Below are 15455 nucleotides of genomic sequence, written 5' to 3' on the forward strand. Positions count from 1 at the left end.
ACGAACGTACGTCTAATTGAATGATGCAAAGTTTTCCTTCTACCTTCACTAGGGTCCATCAAACATGCCTCATCCAAAAAATTTTCATGGGAGTATATAAAGTTGTACTACCCTTAGAAAAAATCGGTTATGTAAAAAATGCCAAATTTGGATGAACTCTTCCGGGTCCACATCGAGCTTGAAAAACAAAACATTACGTCATTCCACATGAAAACAGCCAATATGAAAATATTTTCAACACGATTTTTTCCAGATTTTGCTCAAAAGTTGTCATATTATGCCTTAGGCTATCAAATGAAAGAATCCCAAGTTTTAGATTAATATCTCAAAGATTTCGTCCATGGCGGCCATTTGAATTTAGAGTACCACTCTCGTTTTCGATTTGTTTTCGTTTTCGATTTTCGATTTTTGCCATAGAAAAACAAACTTTATTGCATATTCTGCTAATGTAGGCAACTCAAAGCAAATGATGGGCTTTCTTGTGAGGTATAAAAAAAGTAGGCTATTTGGCACCCAAGAGTCAACCACTGTGAATGGTTTAATTCGTTCCGATAGCTCAGTTGTTTAGCGCGTAACTTTGTGAACGAAGAAGCTTCAAGATCAAGCGGTGCTGGTTCGACTCTCGGGGTGTGCGCTTGAGCAACGCATTCTAAGGTTTGCACTCCATTCAGCGGCACCTAGTGAATGGAATAATTTTCGGAAACAACACTTCAACCATCGGAAATTTCACACTGTCAATCTAATCATGGCTGCGATGTCATACAGTGTCATGGGCAGCTGTGAGATTTAGAAAGACATCGCCGGCCTTCTTTTTTGCCTCAAAGCAGTCCTCGATTTCTTGGGTCAAGCGTGCGACCTGATCTACGGTAGATTTTCCGCGCGGAAACCCAGCTTGCTCTTTTGAAATGATCAGGTCGATGATTAGGTTGACACGGGCAAAGATCAGCCTTTCGAGGATTTTGAAAGAAGCACAGAGGATGGATATTGAACGATAACTCCTTGAATCCTCTGATGGATTATGAGGCTTAGGGATCAAAACTACTAAAGCTCTTCTCCAGATTTTTGGAATTGTGAGGTGGTGCAGGCAGGAAGAGAGCTACCTACGTAACCAGGACTTGAGGGCAGGGCCAGCATGAGGAGCACAAGCTCAGGGCAGATATTATCCAGCCCTGAATACTTGTGTGGTTTCACTAGGCGGAGGGTGGTGGCGAATTCCTCTGGAGTGAAATCTTCAGAGATTGATTCTTTTTGTGGTGTTGTGACGTTTGGCTTCGATCACCGCAAGCCCGCGCGAGAAACTAAATTAGTCTCGCGCTTGCCTTCAGATGATCTCACATTTTTTGTAAGTTACACGTTTCATTTTTTGACTAGGTTGAGAAAAATGCAAGAGTTTTGAGTTGGTTGAGTTACAGGACGGTTATTCATTTTTTTGCTTATCACTAGAGAGAAGAAACTGAATTAATAAAACAAAAGTGCACAAATATTGTTTCTCATCATTTTGCAAGTCGTTGAAAACTGAGACCGAAGAAAGAAAAGTGAACAAGTAGACCGTTTCGCGCACATTGGTGACCCCGACAGTTCAGTTTATAACAGGAGTGCGATCAATTACGATATACTGGCAGGAAGGAAGGAACAGCAACCCTGGCGTCGTCACATCAGATGGTCACTAGGTCACGAGCAAAACTCACAATGGGAATGGGAAGCCCCACAATGGGAAGCGAGATAAACAAGAAACAAGGAGCATCAAGATCGACAACACCAGGTAACCTACCACTCGTAGGCCTACCAGATTACAAATTTTCGCATCCCCCTTTGACTCAAAAGATTCCCTTCAAATCAAACAATCCCGCTACTGATCCATTCACATTTGACCCATTTCAACCAGTAGCATCTCAACAACAAACACCCTCTTTGAATTACCAACCAGGAAGAAAGATTTTCATAGATTTTAATAAACAACATCCTTCCATCTGGTTTGCCGCATTGGAACTCAGGCTAAAATTCTGGAACATTACAAACGAAAATATCCGCACAGATATATTAGTAACACATCTAACTGAGGAACCTTTATTAGTTATCCAGGATTTACTGTTTGAAGAGCCTACCTACGATTCCATTAAATCTCGTTTATTAAACAGGTTTGAACCATCAATGAGTAGCAGGGTGGCGGAATTATTCAATCCAACACACTTGGGTGACAGACGGCCTTCAGACTTATTAATACACTTAAAGGCAACTCTAGCGCGAAAAGATATCTCCCCTAGCATGCTAAAAGAAATGTTCATACTACGCATGCCAGAAAGCATCCGCCTCTCGTTGTGCACCATGACTGAATCCTCCGTGGAACAGCTAGCGGAAGCCGCGGATAAAATGGTTGTAATCTCTCCATCACCCGGAATTCATAATATTTCCTCCGCTTCTACAGGAAATACGGCTTTGAGCGAATCCATAGCTAAAAACGAACGAAGAACCCTTCAAGCTCGTCTTAGTCACTTGGAGGAGAAAATGGAAACTCTTCTAAACCAACATTCACCTTCTAATAAGCCTTCAACCTCTGAATGCCAATCACCTCATCATAGATATTCGGACTCGAGCAATTTTCGCCCACCTAGATTTAACCAGCACAACCATCCTCAGTCACGAGGAAGGCAAAATCTTAATCAATTATGTTTTTATCATCAGAGAGAGATTCGGCAATAGAGCATTCCGATGCACAGCACCATGCGAATGGCGTCCAAGAGCATATAACCAGGGAAACGGATGGAATCCACGTCACTAGTGGCGGATGTGGAGAATCAAGACAGAAGCCCACTTCCTCATGTTCGAGATCAACGTACCAGAACTCTATTTCTTATCGACACGGGTGCTGAAATTTCAGTGGTGAAACCGAGTAAAACTGAGCGGAAGTATAAAATCACTGATCGTACTTTGGCGGCTGCCAATGGTTCCCCCATCGCAACCTACGGGTACCGTTCCATGACAATAGAGATCGGTACTACTAAACCATTTAAATGGATTTTTATGATTGCAGATGTGTCCCATAATATTATTGGCGTGGATTTTTTGGCTCACTTTTCCTTATCGCTGGACTTCGATCGAAAATGCTTGAGAGATCAAGAGCAACAGTGTTTCGGATATCTGGTGGAAAAGATGATATGCAACATTCAAGCTCCACGACCATTTGTTCCACAAAACGACTTTATGAAGATTTTGGTTAAGTACCCTGATCTAACCAGACCTCCAAACCGCAAAGACCCACCGAAGCATAGAATTAAGCATAAAATAGTGATTAGTGGGTACCCCTGTTCTGCTCGACCACGCCCTCTAACTCCCGAGAAGTTTCGTCATGCTCAGAAGGAAATCGATGATCTGATGGAAGCCGGCATTATACGAAGGTCCGATTCACCTTTTGCTAGTCCTCTACATATGGTCCCTAAATCAAGCAAAAATGGGTCTACTTACAGGATGTGTGGTGATTACAGACAGTTAAACAAAATGACAGTAGGAGACAAATATCCGGTCCCAAAAATTCAAACTTTGTTTCACAGGTTACAAGGCTCAACAATATTTTCAAAGATCGACCTGGTTAAGGCATACCATCAGATTCCGCTGGAGGAGGAATCTATTCCGATGACTGCAGTTACAACCCCGTTCGGCCTTTTCGAATACTTGTCCATGCCCTTTGGTCTTAAAAACTCGGGTGCTACATTTCAACGATTCATCGATCATGTTTTGCAAGGCTTAACCAATGTAATGGCTTACATAGACGATTTAATAATATTTTCCTCTTCTGCAGTAGATCACAAACGTCATCTTGAAGAACTTTTCCAACGCTTAGACCGATTTGGAGTAGCCATTAATCCATCAAAGTCGGAATTCGGTTTGCAACGTCTCAACTTTCTTGGACATATCGTAACACCGGACGGAATTCTTCCCTTAGAAGAGCGTGTAAAGGTGGTCAAAGATTATCCTCGTCCTCAAAAATGTAAGCAATTGCGTTCATATCTTGGATTTATCAACTACTATCACAGATTTGTGGAGAATTTGTCAAAATATTTAGCCCCGTTATACGACCTGCTGAAGAAGCCCAAAAACAAAAATCAGGATCTTGTTTCTTGGTCTGACGAAACTAAAGAATGTTTTGAAAACAGTAAAGAGTTGTTAGCAAATGCAGCACTACTAGTGTATCCTGACAATAATTTGCCAACAAGTATTCAGGTGGATGCAAGTGACGTTGCCATAGGGGGAGTTCTACAACAAAAACATGATGAAACCTGGAAACCAATTGCTTTCTTCTCCAGGAAACTAGATGACACACAAAAAAGGTACTCTACTTTTGATAGGGAGCTTCTGGCTTCTTATTTATCCGTGCAGCACTTCTATCACTTGGTGGAAGGTAAGACGTTTACCTTATTCACTGATCACAAGCCACTAGTCGCTGCATTTTACTCCAGATCTGACCCCATAATTGCAAAGCGCGCACGACAAATGAGTTTCATTGCGGAGTTCACGAATGATGTCCAGCATATAAAAGGAGAAGCTAATTTTACTGCAGATGCTCTGTCACGTATCGAAATTAACAATGTTATGTGTAGACAGGAAGGAATTGACTACGTTGCAATTGCGAAAGCTCAAGCACAAGACGCCTATATTCGTGAAGTGCTAACCAACCCAGAAAAGTCCAACTTGAAACTGAAGGAATTTCCTCTTGAGAACAGCGATGTGGCCTTGATCTGCGATACGTCTATGCCAAAAGTAAGACCGATTATTCCTCTCGATTTTCAAAGACTTGTTTTTGACAAGATTCATAACTTATCACATCCTGGTGTGAACGCAACTCGATCGTTAATTCAACAACGATTTGTATGGAACCTCATGAAGAAAGAAATCGCCTTTTGGGTTAAAACATGCCCCGCATGTCAAAAAGGAAAAATCGTTAGACATAATAAAGCAAAGCTTCAACAATTTACCTTACCGTCTCGTAGATTTTCCAATATTCATATCGATATTGTTGGTCCACTTCCACCCAGCAACGGTTACCGATACTTGCTTACGGTCATCGATCGATTCACTCGTTGGTACACAGCTACACCGATGAAAGACATTACAGCGGAATCAACCGTCGAAGCATTTCTACATGGTTGGATCCAATATTATGGGGTGCCGTCATCCATAACCTCAGATCGTGGCGGCCAGTTTATCAGCCAACTGTGGCATGACGCTATGAAATTCCTGGGAATAAAGCATATTACGTCAACAAGCTTCCATCCTCAAAGCAACGGAATCGTCGAAATTGTCCATAGAAGGCTTAAAGATGCCCTTCGTATGCAAAAGAATCCAGACACCTGGCATCAAAACCTACCTCTCGTTCTACTGACGATACGTACCACTCTGAAGGAAGAATTAGAATGCTCACCTGCAGAACTTGTTTATGGTGAAACACTGAAGTTGCCTCAAGAATTTAGGGAATCCCCGAATCAGATTGTGGATACTCACCAATTCGTTCGCAAACTAAAAGAATACTTCGCCAGCATCCGCCCTACACCTCCACGCGTTCACAGTGAAGTAACTTCATATGTGGACAAAAACCTCTGGACTTGCAAGTATGTTATAGTTAGAAACGACCACCAACAGGTCCCACTACGTCCCCGATTCAGCGGACCATACGAAGTACTCAAGCGCAATGAAAAGTATTTTATACTTTCGATGAACGGCAAAGAAAAATCAGTTTCTGTCGACAGACTGAAAGTTTTTTATAAACCACCAGATGAACCAGAACGGAATGTCAGCAACGGGCAGGACGGCAACAATGCTCAAACAATCCCAGGCTCTCTGGAAGAGGATAGTTGGCAGGCTTTTGTGCAAACGCGTGCTGGCCGCGTGGTTGTACCGCCGTCAAGATACAAACCCTAATCTATTTGTATGTTATCCTGAATAATATTTTCTCTTTCTGCAGGAAAGTTGCATGGCCGTTCTTAGTTGGTGGATCAATTTGTCTGGTAAACCCCGATAACAACGAAACATTCTATCTTTATTCATTCTATTGGTAATCAAGAGTTGATAAATTTGTTTAGTTTTTTCTTTAAAATTCAAGAGTTCAGGCCTCAAATGTCTTTTATAACCATTCGATGGTTTTGATGGATATGCATGTGATTTATTTTAGATTTATGCTTTAAAATGTTTACCATACTGTACTGTAATTGGAGATGTTATGGTAATATGATAAGCTTTGGAAGAGAGTTCCTTTGTTGTACCACAGACATACAATTGTATGTCTTATGGTAATATTTATGCTAGTTTCAAATGGAAATCTTCTACATAAAGCAATGTCATCCAACTTGCATGTTGCTGATCAAAACTGATGCTTTGTGATTAGATTTTGTTGAAAAATTCATTGTTATATGTACGCACTGACACAAATACACATTTTAACAAAGTAAAGTTCAGAGAAAATAGTTTTCTTTTTTGAAAAAAGATTTACTTCAATGATTGAAGATGCTTTTTGATGTCAGTGCTATTTTGTGTCACAGTAGTTATATATATTGCGTTGGTTTTTGTTTTACATTGTGTTCTGCGTCCTTTGCATAGCATGTTAGCTAAAGTAAGAATTGTGTAGTTAGATTTCATGTTGACTTAGTGTAATCTTATGTTGTCTGAAGGTTTTTGCGTTTTTTGCAAAAGCTCATGTAGTTCATCATTATTTTTGTAATATGAGATTGTTACTTTTTAGTGATTATTTAAAGTCATGGGTTTTGATAGAAATACTGTATCTTTTAGCATGTGTTAATTAAACATCAATTTCTTGCTGATTCGCAGGACAAAAAACGTTCTCAAAAGTGATTTATGTAATTCGCCCAAGAAACCAATTTGTCCGTAGCAAAAAAAGTGATATGTAATGGAAGTACTTTGTTCTTTCGTGCAAAAGTATCATGGTCATCTCTTCTGTTCATCCAGTGATTTCATTTGTGTACATCACATATGTTTTGTCGATTCACCATTTTTGTTTGGAATATCACATGGTTCATCTGGGGGAGGGCTGGTGTGACGTTTGGCTTCGATCACCGCAAGCCCGCGCGAGAAACTAAATTAGTCTCGCGCTTGCCTTCAGATGATCTCACATTTTTTGTAAGTTACACGTTTCATTTTTTGACTAGGTTGAGAAAAATGCAAGAGTTTTGAGTTGGTTGAGTTACAGGACGGTTATTCATTTTTTTGCTTATCACTAGAGAGAAGAAACTGAATTAATAAAACAAAAGTGCACAAATATTGTTTCTCATCATTTTGCAAGTCGTTGAAAACTGAGACCGAAGAAAGAAAAGTGAACAAGTAGACCGTTTCGCGCACAGTGTTTCCACTCGCCGCAGGACAGGCTTCCTTGGCAAAAAGGCGGGATGCCGTGCGGTCCTTTATCTTGTAGGCCCCGTTCTGCACTAAATGGGAAGCTGGGATGGCATTAGCAGAAACGAGGCACTGGCTAGAGGAGTTTGATGAGGGCCCAGTGAGGTCGTTATGATCTTCATGCTTTGCGGCTTGAGTGTGAGAAGTCGATGGTTTGGACTGTTTGGTTCCATCGCTAAGGCTTCTTTGCGTCTAGCCACTCAAGTAGTCTGGTGGCGACGGGGTTAGAAGCAGTACCAGGTGTGGCGGTTAGGTAGGAGCGATAGAGAGAGTCCTCACACTCAAAGTCCCAGCACTGTGTATAGCTGGATCGACGGCCATGTGGTATCGTGGCCTTTGCCGCAGTTATTATGGCATTGCAGAAGTCCTGGTATTCCTCGCCTGCGTTGCATGTTTCAGTCGATGGTAACATTGCAGTAGCCTCATTGGTAAAGAGGCTGTATTGATTCCAATCGGCTTTTTTGAAGTTCCATCGCTTCACCGTTGAACACGGGACAGGAGCCACAAGTTTTGGGGCGATGAGGAGGGACGGCCGGTGTTAGAACCACGGGAACGTTCAAAGTACACGTCTGTCTGGAAGAGAGCTGACGACACTTGCGAATACCAAGTCAGGGTTTGTCCCTGTTCCCCAAGCGACTGGAGTGGAAACTGGCTGGTTTGTGTGGATTGAATAGGAGGGCAATATGGTTTGTAGAGGCCCAGTCAATCAAAAATTATCCGTCTCTGCGTGTGCTGTTGTAGCCACAGTCGGTGTGCTGGCAGTTGAAACAACCAGCGTTGAGACTGGGGAAGGGGAATATTGGAAGGGATGGTGGCAAAATTCGCAAGCGTGGAGGCGTGTAGATGTTGACAATGTTGTTGTCTGAGATACAAATGCACACCCACTCAATCTCAGCATCAGTTGGAGATTGGTCGACAAAGGTCCACTTCAGGCTCTCATGCACAAATGTGGCAATGCCGTGCTTCCTGTTAGACCAGGCTGGCCTGTAGTTGAGAGTAGCTAGCCTATCTGCAGAGGTGCAGTGGGTCTCTTGGAGCAGGATGATGAGTGCTCGGTTGGTATGTGCAAGTTGCTCCACAACTTTAATCTTGCTTGTTGGGAAGCCTTCTATGTTGAGTTCAGATACAGTAGGTGGTTCATCTGGAATGCTGGAATGTTATCGGAAATGCCTTGCAGCTGTGCCGTCCGGGTGGAGGCTCTTTGTGGGAAAGTTTCGTTTCTCATCTGCTTATGTCCAGATGGTACTTACAGGATCTGGTACGAGGAGCCACTTGTCATCCATCCCCACGAGGAGCACGAGGAACCACTTTCCTAAGGGTAGTACAACTTTAATATATTGCCGTGAGAATTTTTTTTTCATCAAGCAGGTTTGATGTACCCTCACCTTCACATGGGTCCAGCAAGTTGTGTTTGTTAACCTTATCTGTGGCGACACTGGGTTTTATGAGGACGCCCCACTCGGGTAGTGAAATAATTCACAGAAGAAAATATTCTACAAATGTGAAACTTCTTGACGTTTAGTTTTTATTCTTTGCGAATTTTCTAAACCTACAGCCCTACACTGGTCATTTTTCTACCTTCCTGCCCTTCACAATAAGCATTTCGTCCCCGGTTGCTAGACATTTTCATGAATTTTTTGCTGCTTGATATTTGAGGAAACAAACTGTATGGCAGATTAAAATGTTAGTGCAATTACATTGGAATGTAAAAACGCCCTAAAAATGCCTTATATTTATGAACAAAAGTAATTTTTTGTTTAGTTTAGCATTACTCTATGTGATAATTCGAACGGTCAATTTTGAAGCTATTTTTGGGAAATTAGAACACAAACCGACGTTCTGACGTTTTTTCATCTCAAAAATTTAATTTCAATAAATTCGTTGGGTAAAAATTTAATTTCAATACGCACAATATACATGGCTATTATCTTGTAAAATATTTTGGCTCTGTGATTTTTATAACTCCAGGTATTAGCGATTAATTAGCACAGGGCTAAGATAACCCGTGACGTACTTTCCGCGAACGAAAACAGCTCGTACTAAAATAGGGTTAACACATTCGCTCAATGCTTCCAAACCTCTCTGAAGTTAAGTGTATAGGTGGGATATTCGTTGGGCCCAAATAATGAACATGGTGGCATCAAGAGGACTTGAGGAACCTATAATTGCTTTGGAAAGAAGTGCATGGCAAGCTTTTCGAATGACAGTTGACGACACCAATGACAGTAGACTAACTACAGAAATGAAGACCATCTTATGGTGGTGTCAAATTTGATTGAAATCTTCCAACAGCTTGGTTGCCGCATGCTCTTATTGCACTATTTGCATTTTCTCATTTGGACTTTTTCACGATAAATTGGACGATGTAAGCGAGGAGGATTGTGAACGGTTTCATCAAGACATTTCAGTTATGGAAAAACGCTACCAATAGAGGTGGGATAAAATCATGCCGGAAAATACATAAGGAGTTTAGTACGGGAATTTGACACAACATACAAACGAATCACTCTGACTAATGTTCATTGTAACCACCACAGGTTGAGTTACTGATTCTATTTGGCGACCAATAGTTGTTATGCGGACCGCACATACATTAAACAGAGAGAATACAATAAAGGGGACCCAACACACAGCAAAACCTAGAAAATTAACAGGGTTTAGCCCCACTGAGACCAGGGAGCTTGCAGGGCGTGGAATAAGAGGGATAGTTAAGCCCCATCCAAAGTCACAAATTTATAAACTGAGCGCTAGTAATGGACTAGGCCAGCATAGGGTATAGCAGAGAAAAGGGATAAAAGATTTACTGAGCAGTAGCACCAGCGGTCATTTAGTTTTCACGAATCCAGTAGGCAATTACATCTACATTGATCTTTCAGTATGATACAAATCCGATATCAATTAGTTACTGATCCCTTTCAAAGAATAGAAATATAAACATTAAGTTAGTTGAAGAGTGTACTTACATACTGTATGACTTCCACGATAATAAATATTTAAACCCTAAATAAAACTGCTTTCGAATCTTCCGCCTCGCCATCAAAAATCAACGTCATCGCGGTGACAACATCCGGGAATGTGCATGAAGCCTATTTTGGGAAGGGCAACGCAGTCGACCGAAACTTGCCATGTAAACAAGGGCTTCGTAAAGGGTCGGAAAGCAGGCATAAACAATTATGATTAAATCAAAACTGAGCATGAGATTATGAAACCAACAGTTCATTTTCGATTAGATGTCAATACTGTTTGTCTTACTATGTTTTTATTGTGTTTTTTAGATGTGATAGGCTACATAATTTCTACGCCATGCCAGAGCTACATGTAATACATAAGTTATTAGGTACTTGAAACCATCATTTTATAAAATTATAATTTGTGACAAAACCATTGATACTACAAAAATTTCAATGCCATTTTTGAAATCAGTGACCCTAAAAACAAGTAAAAACACCCTTAAATCATGATAAACAAATATTTTCCAAAAATTTTTTTGTTCATAGTAATTCGTATGAGCTATGTAGAACACATGGAACTAGTTTTAAACAATGCTGTCGTGTGCACACTCTAGCGACTGTGCAGGGCAGACTAAACTAAAGTTAGTTTTGGACAATGCCTTGTAAACCAATCCTCAGCTAAGCTTCGTTGTTTTATGCTGGTCTTTGGTTTCACACAATTGTTAATAGTTTCTTTCACATAGCTATTTAATAAGTCTATCTACAATTTTATTTAAGAGCAGCTAATGCTCATAGCTCATACCTACCTGCTGAAAAAGTTTTGATACAATAATTTCATTATTTTGTATTTTATTTATTTTTTTATTTTATTTTCAGGTCTCACACGTGAGTGCATTGAAAGCATGAAACAAACAACATCTCGGTTTGTGTAGTAGGTCGAGAAGTATTGTGATGAACGGATGTTTCTTCTCTGTTCCATCTAATTCTGCATTATATTCAGGGTTGCCATTGACATGGGCCCCAAAATAAAGACAACCAAACAGTTAAATTTTCCCACGAAACGAAACAAAAGTTTTGAACAAATCTTTACATTTATACGAGGAGTGACATATTACAATATGCCATATTTTTTGCCAGAAACACTTTATTCCAGGAACTTTTGTTCGTAGAAAATACTTAGTGCATCTCACGACAGCTAAGGTATAGATTTACTTCTACTTATAGCAGGGATTTGACTGTCATTCCACTAAGCCTTTCCTTGATCCATTGAGTCGAACCAAGAGAGAACACTTGCTTCACAAAAGTATTACCGGAAAGAAGAAGAAGAATAATCCCTATAATCCCTATTAGAGCAGATAATTTTAGATTTCTCGTAAAATACTTCATTTGGTGACACAAGCATGAAAATTGGCACATATGTACCGTAGACCATGTAGATTCCAAAAGTTTAATTGGCCAAACAAAAATTAAAAATGGCCGCCACGCCGGCCCTGGACTTACGTAGGAAAGTTGTTTTATGAGAGCAATTTAGGTGTTTTTCATCTCTTACAACCTTGAAAATGTTTTTTGTGTCATTTTTATGATTTAAGATTATACCTCTCATTAAAAATCTTCACGAAAACGGGAGAAAAAACGTTTTTTAGTGTTTTTAGCGAAAAAACGGTGGTCATATGTTACTTAAAAAATGATAGCCTCAGTAAAATCCCTCGTTACTGCTCACCCTCAAATTCAGTGTATTTAAAAATAGACAAAAGTAGGGATCCAACTCGAACGTCACTAGAACAAATTTTTCGAGCAAACAGTAGTAAAATCTGATTGTTGGTTTGTCAATTATTACAAATAGTTATGTTTCGCGGGCGTCAGAAATGAAGTTTTGTGCCTAACTACTGGTTAGCTACCAAGAGTAACGCACAAAATTTCCTTTTCGACGCTGCCGAAACGACAATGTTGACCTTGACCAATAACAACGGACATATACAGTATATATCAGACTCCCGCGAAAGGTAATTTTTTCTCTTTGCTAGACGATGAGATAAAGAGACATAATTCCATAATGGCCAGCCTAGGGAAAACTGCGGTATCCACCAACTGGGAGAAATACTGTCTCTCTCAAAAAGTGAAGCGTGAAAAATTAAGTAAGCCAAGAGATGTTGCCAGGAGAAGAGAAAGCGGTTATTCCATGCTTGCTAGAAATATCCCAAAACTTAATGAACTGAACCAGCTTCCTTTTCCAATGAATATTAAGAGACTTGATGATGGTTCTGTTATAGAAAATACGCTGAAGAATTACTCTGTGAAATACCACCTGAATAAGTGTTACTGTTTATTTAACAATACCAAAGTTGATAGAGCGGAAAAATCAATTTACAACAACAAACGCAAAGCCAGTTAGTAATGTACAATTGTACATACACTTCAGTCAAATTTAAAGTCAATGACTAAACTACTCTGTTTTAAGAATATTATTTACGAATATAGTATTAGTTTCTGCTATAAAACATATACGGTACGGAAACTATTATATTTGAATAATTGATTGATGGTACAAAATGTGAATAAAGCTTAAAGAAGGTACGGAATCATGACTGTTTCTGATAGAGTAGCCTTGAAAAAGGCTTTAAAAGGGAAGGTCAAACTCGAACGTTTCTCTTCAGTTCTCTTCAGTCTTATGTCTTTTCAGGAGTGGTGGTAAGAAATTAACACTAGAACGGCCGAAAAAAAGTATACCTCCAACGGCCGCTGGTGTCGAAATCGACACTTTTCACAAAAGCTTTATTTTTCCGCAAAATTAACGGTAAGAGTTTGTTTTATTTTACAGTGATAAAATTATCTGAAGCACTTATTACTTTTGCCACTTATTTGCGCTGTTCATTTTTTGGTTTTAGACAAAAATTATGACGTAGGCTACCAGGTTTTGATCAGTATTTGATCAGGTTTTGATCAGATTGTATCTGTATCTTGACTCTGTACGATGATCTAAAAATTCAACAGAGCAAAGACATAATTATCATAAAAATAGCACAAAGTTTTCTTATTCAAGAGAAAAAAAATCAAACAAATCACCAAATACTTTATGCAGTGCAACCTTTGCACTCTATGACTTTCCAGAATTCCTGTCACCATTATCACACTTCCAACATGTTGGTTTTCGACAGTGGCAGCAAATGGTAACTGTATTGGTTTTGTAATAATGTCTAGCACATTTTCTGTGTTTTCTAGATGGTCGTCCCTGCTCTTCTTTTCTCTGTACTGTCGGCTTTCGTTTCAGCACATGAGCAGTTCTCAAGCTCTCAATGAGCTGGAGGATAAAATCACGTCGGCTGATGTTGCTGCTGAAACGTTTTTTAAAAATAATCCAATAGTTCAAAGCTGTAATATCTAGCCTATTTGTCCAAACTGCAAGAGGCCATCTTTTGCTTGCTGCATGTGTGGTGTATTTTCTTGCCATTTGGTCAAACACAACTGCTACTTTGTTCTCGCTATAAAAATAGATCACAGAGGGCTTCTTTTTTCTGTTGCACCGATACTGGGGCTGTCATGCATAGTGGAAAGGACATTTGTATTTTTCTTTTGTTTGCACTGATAGTTTACAAGCATGCAGCTGTTGGTTGAATTGTAGAAGAAGTTACTGGAAAATCTTTCTCCTCCACCATTGGCAATCTCCTTTGTCAATCCTATACTGTCAGCTCAAACAGTTGAAACAATGGTTATATTTCTTTCCTGTAACAAACCAGCAAAATTCACCCTAGTAAAGAAGTTAACTGTTGTGACGTTGTACCCACTTTGTCTGTGTAAATTGGTTGGTGATCCTCATCGCTACATCCTCTGTGAGAAGCCTTCCATTTCGTTTCTCTCTTTCAATAGCTCCGAGGTACGATAAGTACGTTACGGTATTGCATATGTATTCGGAATGAATCTCGGCTAACACCCACAATTTCATGCCAAATTTGTCTGGTTTGTTTGGCATGAACACGATAAAAAGACATATGTTTTTCATTAAAAATAGTTGTTCATCGATTGGTAGGCTCCAATCCGGTGATGCTGTTAGCAACAAGACCTTCCAGTGGCTCTTGAATATGAATAAACGTAGCCTATCTGTTGCAAATCTCTGATAGATTTGTGGAAGGTATCTGTACTCAGTACGATAACCTAAAGTCAAGCCGAGCGATGACATAGTTGGGAAGCTACTGAAAGTTTGAAAACGTTGCGATAACAATAATAAAGGCCCAAAATAGTGCACTAAATTTCTAAAAGTGTCGATTTCGAAACCTGCCGTTCTAGTGTTAATGGCGAAATCTCCAGGGAATAGACGAATTATTTTTGTCTGCATAACTGATGTTTTGACAGTTTAATGAATGTGGCTTCCAGTATATTTCATTTAGCAACACTGGAAGCCACATTTATCAAACTCTCAAAACCTCAGTAATGCCAACAAAAAGAATTCGTCTATTCCCTAAAGATTTCGCACTAATTTTTTACGACAATGGAACGTGTGTAACTAACCAACTGTTACGCACAAAACTTTATTTCCGACGCTGCCGAAACCATAATTTTGACTTCTTTTGCACTATCTAAACAAGTGCAATGGTATTGGCCTGATGAATACGGCAACTTGGTCATCATCATGGGTGGTCTTCACATTGAAATGGCTGCATTAAAACTATTAGGTACATTTCTGAAAGGTAGTGGCTGGACAGCTGCTCAGAAGCCAAGGTAGCATCATCAGGTACAGCAGAATCTTTCATTTCTGCATCCAATGTAGCAAAGACTAGACGCATCCACCATTCACAGCGTGTAGTTTGTATGCATTAAAGCGTTCTGCGAAAGAAGTGGAGACACCAGGTTGGATTTACAATGAGGTGGAATTCAAAGAATGGTGCGCCAGGAAAGCGGATAATTTTCCAATGTTCAACTACTGGTACACTGCATTCAATCTGGAACTCGCATTGCTGGGTTTTGTGGGCACTCTCCGGGAAAGCAATTTTCCAGGGTACAAGGAGGCTCTGGCTATACTCCTTCCAAAGTTCTTTAGTTGTGACAGAACTCACTACTCAAGGTGGTTGACCAATGACCATACACCTACTTGAAATGCTGTCATTGAAAGAT

The sequence above is a fragment of the Aplidium turbinatum genome, chromosome 9 (assembly GCF_918807975.1).
Source record: "Aplidium turbinatum chromosome 9, kaAplTurb1.1, whole genome shotgun sequence".
Taxonomy (NCBI): domain Eukaryota; kingdom Metazoa; phylum Chordata; class Ascidiacea; order Aplousobranchia; family Polyclinidae; genus Aplidium; species Aplidium turbinatum.